The sequence below is a fragment of the Culex pipiens genome, chromosome 1 (assembly GCF_016801865.2).
Source record: "Culex pipiens pallens isolate TS chromosome 1, TS_CPP_V2, whole genome shotgun sequence".
In the NCBI taxonomy this organism is placed as follows: domain Eukaryota; kingdom Metazoa; phylum Arthropoda; class Insecta; order Diptera; family Culicidae; genus Culex; species Culex pipiens.
Genome location: NC_068937.1, coordinates 134,820,182 through 134,834,163, shown reverse-complemented (window position 1 = coordinate 134,834,163; position 13,982 = coordinate 134,820,182). Strand labels below are relative to the sequence as shown.

Genomic DNA, 13,982 nt, shown 5'->3' with positions numbered 1-13,982 from the left:
TTTCGACCTGCTTTTGTGTGCCGAGACGAGCGCAACCGATGAAAGTCACGAACGGTTCAATACGTTCGGTTGACAATTACAAACCTGAGTCCTGAATGAAGAACGGTGACCTAAACAATTGCTGCAATTTTTGAAAAGCGGTACAATTTCATTGACCAAAAGTCGACGTGTCGTTTCCAAGAGGTTTCCCATTTTTAACGGTTTTCGAACGTTCCACTTTCCCAAAAAACAGGCAACCAAACCCGTTTCGTGTTTGGAGCTAAATTTTGGTCCACGAGTGCGCACTTTCGAAAGGGCCTGTGTTGGTCCTGCGAAGGAATCTGGTTTCACACGAAATTTTCCACGTATTAACCGTTACGTTTTGGATGCTGGCCAGTTTCGCGCGCGGGACAAGGAACCGGTTCGGCGACCAAGTCGCGTCAAGAAACGGGCCAAAAGGTCAGCGTCAACAGACACCGAAAATTTTCGTCTTCAAGGATCTCGCAACAAAAGGGTTATCACCGCGAGAGAATCTCCATCGCGAAACGGGACACTCTGTTGACGGAGATAAATCTAATGAATATTCAAAACAAGCATTACATGGTTCATCTTTCCGAGATGAGGACGAAGAAATGGGCGCGCGTAAACAAATGACGAGACGGCCCTGGACGGTTTCTTTCGGCCGGGACCCCGAAGGATTAGTCCCTCTAATCACGCTCATTAATTTTCTCATCTCAAGTCAACGTGCCGGACGCAGGACCAGGACCTGCAGTAGGAAGGGGGAAAGCCCTCTCGGGACGGTTGAGGTTGGTTTCCAAAAAAAACCTCCGTTTTTTCAACAGACGAAGGGTCCCGCCACGTCTGTGAACTAGTTTTGTGCCGAATCTAGACACGATATGCGTCGGAAATGAAGTGTGACGAGAAGACCGGAGGAAATTTGGACCATCGGCGAAATTTAAGGTACCGGGAGGAAGAAAAAAAAACCGTCTTGAAATGGGTCCTAATCAAGAAATCAATTTGGTTGATGTTATTGTTGTTGTGAGCAGATCTTTGTTTCGGGCCCTTTTCCCCGGATGACCAGCAACCCTCGACGGTGCTTAGTTTGGAGAAATGAGTACAAATTGGGATGTGATTTTTCCCAGGAGGCTTTTCCGTGTAGGGATGTTTTTTTTTATAAAACGAATCTTACTTTTGAATCTGTTTGAAGGTATCTGGATGTTGACGTCCGTGTTAGGAAAACGCTATCGTAGTCTTTCGATATTTTTTCACGTTGACAGATTGTTATTACCACGTACTCACCTTCTAGAATCTCTGAATCTTAACATAAAACACTTACCTGTAGACTGACTCGAAAAACTTATAATTGATAAAGATCTTTATTTTTGTTCGTAGCATAAGATGATGCATTCCTATCAGATTTTTACAGTTGAACGAATGTTATTACCACGTACTTACCTCCTAGAACCTCTGAATCTTAACAAGTAACATTTACCTATCGATTGAATCGAAAAACTTATAATTTATATAGATCGTCATTTTTTCAAAGCTTGAAATGATACATTTCTAGCATCTTATCACATTTTGACAGTTGCCGGATGTTATAACCACGTACTAACCTCCTAAAATCATTGCATCCTAACAAGAAACTCTTACCTATTCATTGACTCGACAAACTTATGATTATTATAAATCGATATTAGTTTCAAAGCTTGAGACGATGCATTTCCAGTCTGCAAACTCGAACAGAAGAAATCAGTACTAGAAATGCAAAACATCTTACCCGGTTTTGTTATTACCACGTGCTTACCTCCTAGAACCTCTGGATCTTAACAAGAAACACTTACCTGTTAATTGACTCGAAAAACTTATAATTAATATAGAGGGAATCTCGATGTTGAAGTCCGTTCGGGCATCGCTTGAGCGACCTTGTAGTGGATGACTACCAGTAGTATCAACAGCTATGCAATTTTTGAAGCCTGTTACCAGCCCGGTACTCTTTTCGGACATAATTCTTAGAATGCAAAGCCGGTACAACAACGTCTGTGGACTGTCTGCGCAACGTCTTCTTCAGCAGCTTACCCAAATATCCTGTATAAGGTGAACCGGGTCAATGTCGCGCTTCCCCAAAACATTCAAATCAACCAGCACGAATTCCAGCATTTATTATTCCATATCCGGAGCCAAACTGCCCCGCAAGCCAATCGGTCCCAGGACTATTTCGGACCAAGCGAAAAGCAAACGATAAGGAAATTTATTTCCAGCAAACTATTTAGCATATATTTCAACTCTTTATGCTGCTCTTCTCGTGGTGTTCTAAGCGCTCAAACAGGAATTCTTTGCTTGCAGAAGACAACGCCGGGCATTCTTGACCACTTCGGTCGTGGTCCTCCTCCATCGCACGGTCGTTCGTTCTAAGCCGCGATTAATAAATACGTTTAATGGTGGTGGTGTGGCGGGGAAGGAGCTTCGGTTTCACCAAAACAGACCTCTCAAAGAAGGAGGTTCGGGTTGATGTTTATCAATTTTCTACCGCCGCGAACCTGCCACCAACGGTGTACGTGATTTGTTATCCGCGAGAACTCCGAGGAGTTCTGGGCGCGTTTGTGGGAATGTTGCACTTTAGTTTTGAGGGAGCGGTTTATGGATTTTCGTTGGGCTGTATTGCATAAAGTCGGCATGTGATGTCAACGATCGGATTGACGATGTTTTTATGTTTTGGACTCCAAACGTGCGCGGAATTGGTCATTTCGGGGATCGGTTTGATTGAGTGGGCCATTCGATTCGCGGAAAGGATGCATAAATCTTCGCTCCGCGATGGAGATTTCGTGTTATGAGAAGTTGACCTTCTATCAGAGACTTCCAAACCTGTTTCACCCCATTCTGCCCGGCCAGCCATAATCTCAGCACGCACAATTTCTTCGTTTTTTGTGCGTTCCCCCTTCGCTGCTGATTACAAATGGAACGCAAATTACTAATCACGTTTTTTTTTCTCGGGCAGTCCCTCTTCACATCAATATCGCGGACGAGGTCCTCATCTTGCTCTTCTTAAGAACCCCCCAAAATTAAAGATGGTTCCCCGCAGGGAGTCCCGCGGGGCCGATCCTCTCGAGTGGTTCGCGCAATGTTCTTGATGGATGACCTACGCGCCGCCGCCGCCGCCGACACTTTGTAGCTCTGAAGACGTTGAGGTCACTCGAGTTCGCGTTCGAGTTCGGAACTTTGGATAATTTCTTGCTCAAACAATTGACCCGTTGTCGGATGCTGGAAGCGTACCCACTTGAGAGTTCAAAGTCCTCGCGCGGTTGAGCGATCCGCTGCGGGGGAATCTAGCCGGTTTGTTTACTTTTAGTAAGGAGTGAAGTGGAAGGCAAACACTGCAGTTGGCGCACTGTGCAAGTGCATCAGCTGGTGTCTTCGAACACACTCTTGGTGGAGATGCTCAGCGGGCCCGATTTGGCCCCAACGAGGTGCGTACTCTTCTCACACGCATGAATATTTAACCTTTTTGAAGAGGTTTTTTGGCTACTCAAAATGGAAAGAAGAATGAAATTCTTAGCATAACAGAGCCAAGCTATGACTTGTGAGTTGCTTTGTTCTTGCTGGGAGATACCCGCGAGGGATGAAGGATCTAAACGCTTGCAAGAAGAGTCAGATGCTTGAAGAAGTGCGTGGAGTTTAGAAGAACCAGAAATTCACAATTCTTAGCTTAAATTTTCAAAACGTCGTATTCATTACATTGTAAGTAAAATACGACGTTTCAGTAATGTTGACAGTTGACAGATTGACAGTTTGACAGAACTAACCTATTCGTACTTACCTGATGATGGAGCAAGGTGTTATATGATGTCGCTAGGGGTACCTTGAAGTTGACGTCCGTGTTAGGGAAATGCACATTTTCAAGTATTGCTGCAGAGTGACCACTGAAGCAAAACGGTCAACGACTAGAGGTAAAATCTAAATTTTTTAGTCCCAATATCACGCATTAGCCTATAATAAATCAACCGGCAATGTTCGGCTTCCGGTAGCGAGTCTCCCACTAGAACTACCGACCATCAGGAACCTCCCGGAGCCCATCCCGCCCATAAATGTACAAATTAGCAAAAACCGATTTAAATTGGTCGCTTCGAATGGCCCAATCTCCCAATATGCGTACCCCCCGCTATTACATAAATCATGCACAAAACTAGAAGAAAGAAGCCCCTAATGTTACCCCTTGCCTTGCCGATTTGGTCGGTGGATCTCCGTCGATCTCAGGCAATAGAATATATCATTTCCTGTGTGCGTATTCTAACCAGTCAGCAGGCAGGCAGGCAGCTATGGCTCTCAATTGAAATTCCATCGGGACTATTCGCGTCTTCTTCGGGCCCCATTTGTACAAGAGAGGTTCACAACAATCGGTGGTTATAGTTAAATTTAAATAATTCCTAAATGGCTGAGGAGACTCATCCTGTGTGCGCCTCCCAGCCAGCCAACCAACCAACCAAGACTTGCGGCTATCATCCGAAATAATTGAGCTTCTCTGGAGAACGCCAGAACGCCCTCCTGAACTCTCAGTCAGTCCCGAACTCCTTGATCCTCTTCCGAAGAACGCGCCCGTGGTTCGCCTGTCGATCAGAACTCTAAGAGGTTCGCAAATTCACGATGCCAATCACGTCCGTCCTGACGAAGACCCCGACGACGTTCGCCGAAAGGCCATTCACACGCACTTCAAGCTGTTTTATGGTTATATTTTGCCCAAGAGTCCCATGACCGGAGAGGAACCCCAACGGGAAGAACCTGTTATCGCGCTCTAGGTTCTGCGGGGAGGGCTCGTCGTAAAAAGTTGAACCGGATCACACGCATAACTCTGTTTTCGCACATTCGCCCAAATGACACATTCGCGCACCGGAGATCGGGAGATTGCGATCTCTGTGTGGGGTTTATGTGGTGCGAGAGCAATTAAAAGCATCCATTGGGTTTGGACTGGAAGTGTCGAAAAATTTCTACGCGCTTTTCGTTTGTTTCTTTGGACCAATTAGATCGGTTTGAAGAAAGTTCATTGACCGAATATCACGATTTCGTGTTGTCCTCAAGAATCAATTTATTACAAATTTTTCAGTTGCATTTTTGTTATTTTGTGCTATTTTTGTTGTTGAGAGATCTACATTAAGCTTTTTGAAAAATTGAAAATTTGACAGCAAGAAAACTAAAATGCAAATTTTGATATTTTAACATTTTTGTCAGCGTGATAGTTTTGCCGGAACTATTATGGAAACACTGACCGTGAACAACCCTAGAACAAAATTGGCACCTCAGCGAAAATTATAAAATCGACGAAGTTCGCTTATCGCAGTAGGCCACTCGAGAACTGCACAGCTGAGTGACGTTTACGCGAACTAAACCATATTTGTTGCATCATTCGTGCAGTGAGCTCGCGGTGTTGTGAAGCAGATTTTTGCGTCCCTGGATCTGGATATTGTAGAAACGCAGCATTTGAAAAGTTTCCGTTCCGGACCGTCCGAAATACGATGAGCTCGATGGATTGGAAGGCAATTATTCCTGTTTTGTTGCCGTTCTTGAGTCAGCGTCCCGCGAACCGGGAAGATCAGGAAAAGCTCCGGAAAATGGAGCGGAACACCAATGACATTCGGTACAATCAAAGGAGGCTGAATCGGAACATCACCGAGAAGATCGATACCCTGGTGGAGCAAGTCAACAAAGGGTGCCAGCAGTGCAAGCACCACCTTCGGATTAGGGCTGCTCAAAAACACAAGCTGGACAGGGTGTACGAGTGGAACCGGGCGCTCAAGAAGCAACTGGCTTATTTTAGTATTGTAATTTTTTTGTTAGTTTTGATTGTAGGTTACCTGCTGCTAAAATGTTATTACTGATTAATTAAATAAACAATTTAATTGGTTTCACTAATGCAAAATTCTTCAAAAAGAAAAGTCCAAAATCTAAACAACATCAAAACACTGCCCAGTCTGACCTCGGGCCACGACCATCGTTTCTTCCCAGGAAGGCGACCTCCCAAATCTCGGCCGTAGTCCTTGGTCATGGACCATGAAAAGTGGCCGTTGCGGGGCCGTATTATCATCTTCAATCTGGAATTCTCGCGAAAAAAAAAACGCTCCCCAGGAACCGGTTTTGGGTGGACTCCTTTGATCGAGCTAGCCACCTTGCAGTGCGCTACGGGCGGTTCTCAACTTCTTGCAAAATCTTACAATTTCGATTACAATTTGTGAGAAACGTCACAGTTTCTACCTGGTCGCAGACAGTCGTCGTCCCCAGGTTTTGATAACCAAGAAAAGGAAAAGAATGAAAATTGCATTTCTCAAAGCGCTGATCTCGACTGCGGTCGCCGCCTTCTTTGACGGGGCCCCCTGAAAACATGCATAATAAAAGTGGTGGCGAAGGAATTTGACCGTTGGATTACGCTGTGAAAAATCTCGCCACTTTGAGCCATATTGGGAGGCGAAATATTCTGGCTAGTTCCAATTTGCAGTGTACCAAATTCGTGCAGACGATAAGGGTTATTCTTGCTCTTGTTTGGTTAAATTTTTTGTGAGTCGTTCAGCAAAGGTACGAAAATGAGATTTCGTGTCCAAAATCGAACCACCAAGGTGCGGAAATAAAAACAAAAAAGATGTAACGTCCGCCAGACAGTGCAGAAAAAAAGTAAACATTAGAGAGGACTTCCACGCAGACATAATCAGCTGATTAGTGTAATGATGGATTGAGAGTTGGTTTTTTTGGTAGATTTTTCAGACCTTTTACAGGTTGAGACTTACCTCATATTATTTTATTGATTTTACACTAATTTTATGTATGTATGCCAAAAAAAAAAAAAAAAAAACAAAACACTAATTTTATGTAGGTTTTAAACATTCTCCAACTTGTCTTAAGTGCTCATAACTGTTGATAGAGTTGTCCGATTTTCAGACTATTTACTGCCCATGTTCGCATAAATGTCCCATATGCAAAAACAGCAAACTGAGAAAAACGCATTTGAAGTTTGTCTCACACATAAGGCTACGTGTTAAGTTTACACGAAAAAACTGGATTTCCTCCCGATTTCTTGAACAAAGTACTGGATGTTATAGGCTCTTTAGAAAGAGCACACGATTTTGAACCAAACTGCATCAATAACTCAAAAGTGATGAAAATGCATATGGGACATTTATGCGATCATGGGCAGTTTAGCTCATTGGGAAGTTCCATTGTTTTTATCACAAAATCTAAGTTCATTATGGTGCTCAAAACATTAGATAAGATTGTCAGATTACCAACATCAGAACAGATCAGTACGGAATATCGACTCCAAACGCAGAAGAAGAACATGCTGGTAGCTGTTGGACTTACTTCGTGTACCGCAGGAATAAAATAGACCCACCAAGCGGTCCATTAGCCTCTTGTCCAGTAACTCCGATACCCTGGCCTCCCCGCGGCGCTAGCCGGGATACTAGTAACCATTGGAGAGATCGGGTAACCAACCCCGGTGGGAACTATGGTAGTATGCTGACAGGGAAGGGGGGCTCCATCCTCTTCGGAGGGTGTAGCTATGCCGTTAGGCCTCGTGAGAAAGGCCCCCGTTACGGTGTCGAGAGAAAACCGGAGCTGGGTCTCGGTAGCTTCAAGGTGGCAGCCCCACCCCGAGACTAGGTATCGCAGCCCCAATCCGGCTGCATACCGAAATCAAAATCATTACGAACAATCAAGAAGGAATAAGGATCCGGAACAAACGGCATAGACCTAGGCACGAAAAGGACACCGATTGGAAACTCGGAACATGGAACTGCAGATCGCTACGTTTCGATGGGTATGAGTACGCTCTGTTGAACGAGCTCAAACCCCGCAACTTCGATGTTGTAGCACTGCAGGAGATGTGCTGGAAGGGAGCGAAGATGTGGGAGGATGATGCTTTGGAGCTCACCATGTACCAGAGCGGCGGAGCCGAAAACAAGCTGGGAACCGGCTTCATAGTGTTGGGCAAGATGCGGAGTCGTGTGATAGATTGGGAGCCGATCGACGACCGGATGTGTAGGTTGAGGATTAAAGGCCGTTTCTTCAACTATCACATCTTCAACGTACATTGCCCACACGAGGAATCATCCGATGCCGAGAAGGAAGCGTTCTACGCGAAGCTGGAGCAGAAGTTCGACAGCTGCCCGCAGAGGGACGTCAAGATCGTCATCGGAGATATGAACGCCCGCATAGGAAGGGAGGAGATGTACAAGCCGGTGATCGGGCCGAACAGCCTGCACACCGTCACGAACGACAACGGCCAGCGGTGCATCAACTTCGCAGCCTCCCGCGGTATGGTGGTACGGAGCACATTCTTCCCCCGGAAAGACATCCACAAAGTCACCTGGACATCGCCTAATCAACGAACAAAAACACAAATCGACCACGTTCTCATCGACGGCCGATTCTTCTCGGACATACGGAACATCCGCACGTACCGCGGTGCGGACATCCACTCGGACCACTACCTGGTGGGTGCAAGCATGCACTCAAAACTGTCGACGACGTACCACCGACGACGGAGCCGGCTCCCACCGCCGTTCAACACCGAGCGGCTGCAGGACACGGCTGCGGCTCAGCACTACGTGCAGCAGCTGGAAGCGAGCCTGCCAACGGAGGAGGAACTCGGCGCTGCCTCGCTCAACGATGGATGGAGCAGAATATGCTCGGCCATCGGCAGTGCCGCTGAAGCCGCGCTAGGTAGTACGGTCCGAGTTGGAAAGCAGCGCTGGTTCGACGAGGAGTGCCAGCGGCTACTTGACGAGAAGAAAGCAGCTTATGCGGTGAAGCTGAGAGCTGCAACTGATGAGAACGTGGCCAGATACAAACAAGCGCTGAAACAGCAGAGAACGGTCTTCAAGCTCAAGAAGCGCCAGCTGGAAGATCGCGATCGCGCCGAAATGGAGCAGCTGTTCCGGCAGAACGAGACGCGAAAGTTCTACGAGAAGGTTAACCGGTCCCGCAAAGGCTATGCGCCGCAAGCCAACACTTGTCGGGACGCCGAGGGAAACCTTCTTATGGACAAAGGCGAGGTGTTGAACAGGTGGCAGCAGTTCTTCAACGAGCACCTCAACGGCGATGTAGCGCATGGAGACGGCTTTGAAGCCCAACTTGGACCGCCCGCTGCTGACGAACAGTTCCCGGCACCTGATCTGGAGACGGTGAAGAAGGAGATCAGGCAGCTGAAGAACAACAGGGCCGCCGGTAAAGATCGGTTACCCGGTGAGCTCTTCAAATATGGAGGAGAGCAGTTGGCGAGGGCGATCCACTTGGTGATTTCTAAGATCTGGAGGGAGGAGAAACTACCAGAAGAATGGATGGATGGTGTCGTGTGTCCCATCTACAAAAAGGGCGATAAGCTGGACTGCGGCAACTACCGCGGCATCACGCTTATCAACGCGGCCTATAAAATCCTCTCCCAGATCCTCTGCCGTCTGCTGACACCGTACGCACGGAGGTTCGTGGGCCCCTATCAAGCGGGGTTTACTGGCGCTCGGGCCACCACGGACCAAATTTTCTCGCTCCGGCAGATCCTCGAGAAATGCCGTGAGTACAACGTGCCCACACATCACATCTTCATCGATTTCAAGGCAGCGTACGATACAGTCGACCGCGAACAGCTATGGCAGATCATGCACGAGAACGGATTTCCGGACAAACTGACTCGGCTGATCAAGGCTACCTTGGATCGTGTGATGTGTCACGTGCGAGTGGCAGGGGAGCTAGCGGACCCCTTCCAATCGCACCAAGGGTTACGACAAGGTGACGGCTTATCCAATGCGCTGTTTAACATCGGACTTGAGGGAGTTGTGCGAAGAGCGGGTATAGACACGAGAGGCACGATTTGCAACAGGACAGTCCAACTTCTTGCTTATGCGGACGACATTGACATTATAGCGAGAGACCTAGAGACGGTGAAAAGGGTTTACACCGCCTTAAAGACGCAAGCAAGACGAATTGGATTGGCCATGAATACGACGAAAACAAAGTACATGAAAGGGAGGGGCTCAAAGGACGTTGACCCCCCAAGACTCACCCCTTTAGCTGTGGATGGCGATGTGCTGGAGGAGGTGAGTGAATTCGTGTACTTGGGATCGCTGGTAACGGCCGACAACGACACCAGCTTAGAGATCCGGACTCGTATCCACTCCGCGAATCGCGCCTACTTTGGATTACGGAAAACCTTGACATCTGATCGAGTGCAACGCGCCACGAAGCTGACCCTGTACAAGACACTGATTAGACCGGTTGCCCTCTATGGCCATGAGACCTGGACGCTGCGGCAAGAGGACGAACGAGCCCTTGGAGTTTTCGAACGGAAGGTGCTGCGAACGATCTACGGTGGAGTACGTACAGCTCAGAACGAGTGGCGAAGGCGCATGAACCACGAACTGCACGCGCTGCTGGGAGAACCGACAATCGTTACCCTGGCGAGAATCGGGAGGCTCAGGTGGGCCGGCCATGTCGCGAGGATGGACGAAGACCATCCTGTCAGGATGCTCTTTGACCGCGCGCGACCCGATGGCGGCACAGGCCGAAGAGCAGGAGCACAGCGTGCACGATGGGGAAATCAGATCGAGGCGGACCTAAGAAAGATCTGCAACCTAGGAGACTGGCGAGCTGCAGCCCAGAACCGAGCAACATGGAACAACCTTCTTGATACAGCACGGGCACCGCGTATGGTGTTCTAAGCTGATTGGTATGGTATGTATGTAGCTGTTGGATATCGTCCATGTCAGAATCTTGTTCCCAACCGTTCGCGCGCTTTCCAAACTGGTCAGACGGCGTCAGATCGCGAGAACCATCATGCCCGCGCTGATAGCAAGGCAGGAAATCGGACCTTTTCAGCAAAAATGCGACGATAAACCGGCTTTGCGTCTCAATTTGTCAATAAATGTTCAATTATTTGCCGCTGACAAACATCGCAGGTCAAACAGTTTGAACAGTGTTACATTGTATGTTGATTGAGTTCTCGCATGGTGGGGATCGGATCAAAGATCGAACACAAAAGCCCCAAGTCATCCCCGAGACGGAGGGAGTTATAATTAACCTCTGCTAAATGGTTGAGGCTCCCCGAGAAAGAAAACAAAATCTGTCCACTCATCCAAATCGTGGGGATCCATGGAGTTCCGTGGGGTCCACGAATCCACGTAATTCATTAGGAGCAGCAGCCCTACAAGAATCGCGAGCCTAAGAAGATCAGCGTTTCAAGTCACGACTTTCTTCACAACACGTCGTGGCTCGTGGCCACATCTTGCGTGGCCTGATTGCGATCGCTCGCGCCCGGTCCAAGAATAACAAACTCTAATGACCTCACGACGACCAAGGTCTGGAACCCTCGTAACGCCAAACAAGGAATTCAATCTCACCTTCTTCTAGTACGAGAACGCCGAGTTCTTCGCGGGGCAGCTATACGTACAGCGTTAAGAAGATTAATGGATGGATCGCCACTAGAACATGTTGTCGAAAAATGTAGATCTTCATCACCGGCAACACGCAGGCAGGTCGTCGTAAAAATCTAGCCAAATTTCTCAAGTTCGCGTCCTCAGCCGGGGCTCGTAAATACTGTGAGGTCTCCTTCGGAGGGAGGTCGCTGAACCTTTTGGACGGGGGGAATTTTCGTTCTTTTCTCCGCGACTTTGAGGGCGGCATCTCTCCAAAGGACGTCAATTCTTGGCAATTACCTCCTTCGCTCCCCCCGCGCTAACTACATGAGATCAAATTATTGCGTCCGCCGGACGCTTTATGACCCGCTAAATATCAATTATTGACCAAATAAATACAACGAGGAAGACGAAGAGAAGATGAGCCCGGCGAGGTGTTGATGAATTGGTTGTGGCCACACGACACAAATTCGCGTTAAGGAGCCATTGACGACTGGCTCGAGGAGCCTGGGGCTGTTTCTCACAACACGAAGTAATGTGCTCTTTGCCATTAGTGTCAGGTACCAATGACAAGATTGGTGGTGAAGATTAACGCTCGCGGATGTGGGTTTGCTCCTGAAATAGTTCTATTTGCAAAAAAATAGAAATTTAAAGCTTTACTAAGGCTAGTACAAATTTTATTTAAAGTTTTGTCCTTCGTCTCTGTTCGATCTCGAGAGAACGGGGACAAAAAACTAAATCTACACATTATTACACACAGCAAAAAAAGTAGTAATCCAGCTGCTGGGCGTAAAATAAATTTTGCATTATTTTATGAAATTCTATGTAATATTACACCCTGAAATATGTAGCCCACCAGTATGGGAAACCTACTTGACCGAAATGTCAAGCTCATATATGCGTTTATCCTTTCAATTCTTCATCGGTCTGATAGCCGAGCGGGCTAAGGCGCCAGTCCGTACTGTTGGTGCTGGGGTTGGTTCCCGTCGGTTGCAACTTTTTTTTTGTTTACAAAAATTGTACATGCAGTGTGTATTAAGTGTCTTTTTTGACGAAGGTGATGTGCATGCTTTTGCATGCGATTTTATCAAAGAATTTATGCAAATATATTTTTCATATAGTTTTACAGAGCGGTATTTCTTATAATCCTGAAAATAGTCTGAAATTCTTGGGTGTCGTTTACGACTCTTTCCAGCTTGATACTTTTGCTTTCCATCAAAATGTAATAAAATTTGAAAAGCAAAATTGAGCTATTAGCATTTGTCAAATTTAAATATCACCTGAGCTTATTTTTCGCAAAATCCTCCTCGAACATATGTTTCTCAAGTTCATCGTCGAGAATTATGCGTAGTGCTTGGACAATTGCCTATTCCAGTTACGTACCGTCCCTTATAAGTCTGTCGGACATCCAGACCATCAAATTCCTCCAAATTACGACACATTCACGCACCGAGAATCGCTTAATGTCCCTGCTTGTCATTCCAGCGACAGCCATTCCGAAAAGTCTTTATCTTGAGTCTACGACCAGGACCAGCATACTGATTAGAACTCGTCAAACTGCCCTCGTCGAAGCAACTAATTTCTATTTAAAAAATAAAACTTTTCTCTTTCACGGTTCTGCGCCCCGAGAGAGAGAGAGAGCTGAGAGACTGCCAACTTAATGGCCAGATTCGTTTTTTAAATTGATTCCTCTGCGTCGAAGGCTCAAGAAGTGGCGAGTGCTGGCTGGGAGGTCAGTCGTTGAAGGAGGGGGGGCAGTTCTCCATTTCCTTCTTTCTCCGCGTGCGCGGCCGTTTTTGACCGTTGGAAACCTGATTTTGACCGTTGGGGAGCCTTGGCGGGCTTCTTCGCCGCGGTGGTGCTGGGCTCCACCTTTGAAGCAGCCCGAGGAATTCGGAACAATGCAGCGATGCAGAAGTTCTCGGTGTTTTTGCCTGATCTAGAACTTCGAGAACTAAACCTCGTCCGAGACCTTGCAGGACACACTTGTTCAGAACTCGTCGCGACACTACCACGAGTCATCCAGAACTCTACAGAACGATAAGGTCCGAAAAGGCATAAATATTTAGAAAACTGAGCCCAGAAAGAGATGGCAGGAAAGAGCGCGAGGAGTTCCCGTAGGATCGAAAGGGATAGATGGCGCGCGGGTCGTCGTCGTCGGAGAATCACGGTCTCGAGAGAAGGAAGGATGAAGACCAACAAAGTCGTTGGCGGCGGCAGAACGCGACCGACAACAACGGGAAGAAGCCCTTCTGGAGTGGGGCCAGTTTGTGGTGGTGGTGGTTTCGGTTGGCGATCTGGAGTTGGTTGGTATGCAGAAAAAGCGCGCGCCCAAAGTAACAGGACTGTAACGGTCGTTTCTGCGTTTTTCTTTGGCGAGATTTGAATTTGGTTTGATGAGGTGTGATAAAATTTCTCAAATTGGCTGTAAGGATTGGAATGGCAACTCTACTAATTACGTATGTGAAGAAATAATGCGTGTGGTATACATCAGTTTGAGAGTATTTTATTTCACAGTTGTATCACTGTCAAGGATGTAATTCATAGGACACGCACCAAGTAATACATTGCCGAATGTGTTTTTGGGCAAAAAGTATTGTCGTTGCTTGTGTCAGA

General features: G+C 47.2%; 1 protein-coding gene across 2 annotated transcripts in view; it reads left to right on the top strand.

Annotated features, from left to right (window-relative positions):
• LOC120418323 (M-phase inducer phosphatase-like) overlaps positions 1–13,982 on the top strand; it is a 169,152-nt gene that overhangs the window by 97,702 nt on the left and 57,468 nt on the right. The gene's annotated exons all lie outside the window — the stretch shown is intronic.